This window comes from Nelumbo lutea, chromosome 1 (genome assembly GCF_056320005.1).
Source record: "Nelumbo lutea isolate HS-2025 chromosome 1, American lotus-T2T, whole genome shotgun sequence".
Taxonomy (NCBI): Eukaryota; Viridiplantae; Streptophyta; class Magnoliopsida; order Proteales; family Nelumbonaceae; genus Nelumbo; species Nelumbo lutea.
The window spans coordinates 177,625,468-177,631,026 of record NC_142684.1 but is presented as its reverse complement, the minus strand read 5'-3'; the positions used below and the strand labels follow the sequence as shown (position 1 = coordinate 177,631,026).

The 5,559-nt window shown below is 41.0% G+C and overlaps 1 pseudogene; it reads left to right on the top strand.

Moving 5' to 3' along the window:
* Positions 1–4,196: 4,196 nt before the first annotated feature.
* Positions 4,197–5,215, top strand: LOC148879451 (putative polyamine transporter At1g31830 pseudogene; annotated as a pseudogene).
* Positions 5,216–5,559: the final 344 nt, after the last annotated feature.

Here is a 5,559-nt window from a genome sequence, read left to right as displayed (position 1 = left end):
TGTTGTATAATAAGCAATTGTATACATCAAAGTTCATAAAAAATTAAAATTTTAAGTTTTTTTTAATTGTTTAAATAAATAGCTTTGGCCTAATCCACAGCCTGGCATGGCCCACGAGCCGAGCCCGCACGGGCTTGGGCCATGGGCCGTGCCAGGCCAACCCCCCGAGTCATCCCAATGGAGGGTGACACAACCCGATTTACACCTCTAACTTTCCCTCTTGATGGATTCACAACGAAGGGACACTTTTGTCCAATGACATCACCTAACAGGGGTGGTTTAAGTCCAGTCTAAAAAGAGAGGGGATATTTAAGTATTTAGGAAAAAAATGTAAAGAGGTTTATGTCATGAAGGGAGGTATATGTCTTGATTCTTCAAACATGTGTCCTAACATGGATGCCAAATATGAATGGGCCTATAAGGCGAAGCCAACCATTGAGGTGGGGAGTGGGAGGAGGGAGAAATTTTATATGAAATACCATATTACAATGGGGATTTCTGGACTAGGGGGGATGGCCCCTAGGTTTCTCTCGGATCTGCCCTTGCTGCTGGTTGTAACAGAGACTTGGGGTTGAATTCCACCTGCACCTAGTTGGGGGATGGGCTCCCCCCGGTTGTGTAGCCCTTCAAAAGAAATAAAAAAAAAACTAAGAAGCTTATAATAAAGGTGGTGTTTGGTACCATTGTTGTTTTACGAAGAAATGTTCTGTATGAATTTGTCATATAAAATGGGACAAAACATCTTTTCTCACTTTATAACAATTATGACACAAGTCATAAAATGAAAAAAAAAACTTTACCATTGGAGAAAACATCATTTTAATAGTTTTTTAATAAATGCTTTTTAGAGAACTTGACACAACCGTTTTCTTGATAATTTACTTAACTAAACAAAAAATGAGGCACCATTGCAATAAAGCTGCAAAGAAAGTGCTTAGATATCTGCAAGGAACTAAATAGTATGTTTGCACATAAAAAAGAAGGGAGGAACTGAATTTGTGTGGGTATACCAATTTGGATTATGCTAGTTGTCCAACACTAAAAAGTCCACGTTGGGATATGTATTCTTGCTTGCTGGAGGAGCAGCAATTAGAAACTCAGAGCTTCCTCCACAATAAAAGCAAAGTTTATTGGGTGCCATGATGCTACAACACATGCAATGTGGTTAAAAAACTTTATTGTTAGCATGGGTACTCTTGTATTGGATTATGCAGATAGACCAATACAACTTTACTGCAACAATGTAGTTGTATTTTTCTCTAAAAATAACAAGAACAGTAGCCAAATCAAGCACATAGATTTAAAGTACTTGGCAATGAGGGACAGAATACAAGAACGCAAGGTAGACATCCAACACATTAAAACTGACAAGATGTTGGTAGACCCCATGACTAAGGGGTTATTCCCTATTATTTCTCAAAACCATATGAAATGTCCTATAGCATGTCACCTTGTGCACATATATACAATGAAAGACAGTGGACCAAAACACAATAGTGTATGTACACTAAGGGTTATGATGTATAATGGTATACTACATGGAAAGAAACTCTTATAATCAGAGGGAACCACCATGGTTTGCATTATTCTAGCAATTTCCTAAGTGGTTTGATTACATGTGTACACTTACACAATCATTAGCCTTTATCAAGCTAAATTTATTTAATGATTTCCCTCTATGCCCACTAGTTGGGCCAAGTGGGAGATTGTTAGAAAATACCCATCATAGTGGCCATGATCTAGATTGTCTAGTCTTAATCCAACCACCTAAATAGAGCTCATTATGTGAGTGGTAGGACATGAACACCTTCTTAGAATAGCTCCACAACTTAGGGGATTTGACATTTAAATTTAAAATTTGAATAGATCCCATTTATTTGGAAATAATGGTGATGGAGTGCAATCCGGCCGGTCTTAGCTGTCAACGATTTCGCCTCTGAGCTGGAGCGACGGGGAGCCTGAAACGGGAAAGATGAGGGAACTCCGGGGGGAACTCGGTGAGATAACTCCAAAGCTCAAGTTAGTAATCTCTCAAAGGCAAAGTATAGACCAAATAGCGCAAAGTTCACATACTTGTTGTTGGGGGTAGGGGGCCTTTTATAATCACTTCGCGCACTCGCTCCGAAGCCCTTGTCAGGTCGGGTATGATTACCCTTGCATTTGTCACTTCGGGTGTCGTCTTTCCTACTGGGGCAGAACCGTCACTGCCTTTTGTCGGAACCGTCACTCTAACTGGAGATGGCAGTGTCAGGAGGCGGTGGTAGGTGGTCGTTTGGAGTGCGGCCGTCAAGTGTCAGATCCCAAGTCAGTCAGGTGCGTCGCTCTCGGGTACGAACTTCCTCGGTGTCAGGCATAGTACGGTTTGTTTGGTTTTGGTGCCCTGAAGGCGATGTGGTGGTGGTGAGCAAGGCGAAGTCTTGAGTTCGAAGGTATGTCCTATATTGCTATAGGGCAGGCCAATTCGGCGAGGTGTATCCCGAGCTGTTACAAGGCAGGCCAGTTCGACGAGGTGTATCCTGAACTGATAAGGCAGGCCAGTTCGGCGAAGTATGTCCCGAACTGTTACAAGGCAGGCCAGTTCGGCGAAGTATGTCCCGAACTATTACAAGGCATGCCTGTTCGGCGAAGTATGTCCCGAACTGTTGCATGCAGGCCAGTTCGGATTACTTTTGGTTTGGGGCCAAGGGTGAGTTCGGGCCCCTAGTAGGGAGTTCGGACTGCTGGTTTCTCCCCTTGGTGCTCGCGCCTTAGGCTTGCTTTTGTGCCGAGCTGTTGCCTTTGCCACATGTCACATAACTGTGAGGTCGAGCCAAATCTTCCTTCATCAAATGGAATTGTTAAAATCATGGGAATTAAATCCCAAATCTTTAGGTATGTTCTTTGATAGGGGGAACTTGCCTAAAAGAATTAATATGAGAGAGTACCCTCTCCCCTAGTCCTGAGAAGCATTCTCTCTGTTACCCAACCTCCAACTTATGATAGTGTTTTCTATCAGTTGTTATTTAAAGAAAGGATACATGAGAGAATCATTGTGACTCAAGGGGATATACCAAGTCCTTATGGTCACCAAGTATCTATCTTGGTGGTAGAAGATATTACGTTCAAGTGGAAACACCTATATTGATTCAGCCAAGGAGAGCACCCAAAGGCTGATACAGAGCTTCTACAAGTCAAGAACAATGGCGATTGGAAGTATAATGCATATTTATTTTATTTTATTTTGTTGTTTTATTTGGCCATAGAACTCACTAGTCTTTTTTTTTGGGTAAAGCAATCACTTGTCTTCAAGATTCTGTTTTGTTATTTATTTTATTATTACATGCTTTTATTAGATTGATTCAAAACTAAGTGAATGCATGGCCGACTTATGAACCAATATTTGTTCTTAGATTAGTTGGCAACCAATGACCTATTAATTATTTCTCTATTTAAATCAAATACTTCCACGAGAACAGAGCACTCCAGGTATAGGTACTGCAGTGCCTTGTCTAGTCACTTTCTCAACATGATTGGTTGTTAATTTCTTTTTTTTTCTAAAGAACAGCAGCAGGTCACAAGCTCTCTGTCTTGATCATGAACGTAACAGATCATTGGCAGATTGGCTTTATTTTTTAGTTTTGCTTTTGTGGGTCCTCAACCAATGATCTCTCTTTTGCTCGTATATAGGTTTGGTGGAAGAGAGAGTTATATATTCTTCCAAGCAGGACACCCTTTGTCACCCTGCACATGTTGATGGAGGTGTCCTCTACTCCTCTTCCAACATGTATCAGACTATTAGGTCAACGTGTCGATGACAACACAGATGCGCCTATCTCCACCTTGTACTGTCTACCCACTCCAGAGACAACCATGTAGAGTTGCTCGATTGGTTACCAGTATACACAAACAACCCTCTCTTCTATGGTTTTCTTCTTTGCACCACGAAAAGATTGCTTTCCTTTCCTTTAGTGTTGTTTTTATTCTAAATTGACTTAAGACAAGAAGATATTGTCGTCATTGTGCAAGCAACATTGTCTCAAGGTATCATAGTGTCAACTTGTTTGTTTTTTGCTCTAAATGAGTTGTTTCATTATTTATCTAAGCTTTTTATAAGGTTTGTAGGGAAAAATAATTAAGAGGGGATATTCTAAGTTTTAGTCTTGTGTGCAAAAATTGAAGACTAAAGTGAACAGACAGACTTCTATTGCAAATTTGCAATGGCAGAGCACAATGATGTAGAGTACGTGAACATTGGTAAGGGATCTGATCCCAATTTGGATAACTTGAAGAAGGTTTCAGTTTTACCTCTTGTATTTCTCATCTCCTATGAGGTATCAAAAGGCCCTTTTGGTGTTGAGGACAGTGTCCAGGTGGCTGGTCCCCTTCTAGCCCTAATTGGATTTCTGGTTTTTTCATTTATATGGAGTATTCCTGAGACTCTAATCACTGCAAAGATGGGTACCATGTTTCCAGAAAAGGGAGGCTTTGTAGTTTGGGTTTCAGCAGAATTAGTGCCCTTTTGGGGTTTCCAGCAAGGTTGGATAAAATGGCTGAGTGAGGTCATTGACAATGCTCTATACCCAGTTTTGTTCATGGACTATCTTGAATCAGCTCTCCCGGTTTTATCTGGGTGTTGGCCTAGGATTCCAGTAGTGTTGTTCTTGAATTTGCTTCTCACATACATGAACTACAAGGGTCTAACAATATTAGGCTAGATAGCCATCTTTTCTGGTTATGGGACTCATTGCCATCCAACCCTCAAGATGGCTAGTGGTAGACTTGCACAGTGTGGATTGGCATCTCTACTTGAATACTTTGTTTTGGAATATGAACTATTGGGATTCGATTAGTATTCATAGGAGAAGTTGACAACCCAAGTAGAGCTCTGCCCAAGGCTCTCTTTTATGTTCTTATCTTGGTTGTATTTGGCTACTTCTTCCCTCTTCTAATTGGTACCAGAGCTATTCCACTCTGTCGTGATTCATAGTTTGATGGCTATTTCTCAGACATTGCCGAAATGGTAGGTGGGGTCTGGTTGAGATTGTGGGTCCAATGTGCTACTGCATTCTCTAGTATGGGAATGTGTGTGGCTGTTATGAGCAATAGTTCTTTCCAGCTTCGAGGGATGGATGAGCGTGGGATGCTTCCTGAGTTATTTGGTAGAAGGTCTCGTTATGGAACCCCTTTACTTGGTACCTTGTTCCATGCCTCTGGTGGGATTCTACTCTCATATTAATCTGTTTGGTTTTAGCTCTTACCTCTCTTAGGACAATGGCTATATGCCTAATTGCTTTTCTAGTTGGATGTGCTATGCAACCTGGTCTTAACTATGTTGAGAAGAAGGGATGGGTCAAGTTCACCATTTGTTCTGAACATCAAGATTTCTATACAACTAATTAGAGGATACAGAAACCTTACACGGGTGTCGGGTCTACGTCTTCCAGGAAAAAAAGTAATTGCTGGTCCCACCAGAGCCCTTACAGGCTTGCAGGTTTTGTTAGAGAGTGTAATTAATATATATCCAATATAGGATATCAAACTTCAACAGTTCCTAATTTCCCAAGGAAACAAGAACAAAAC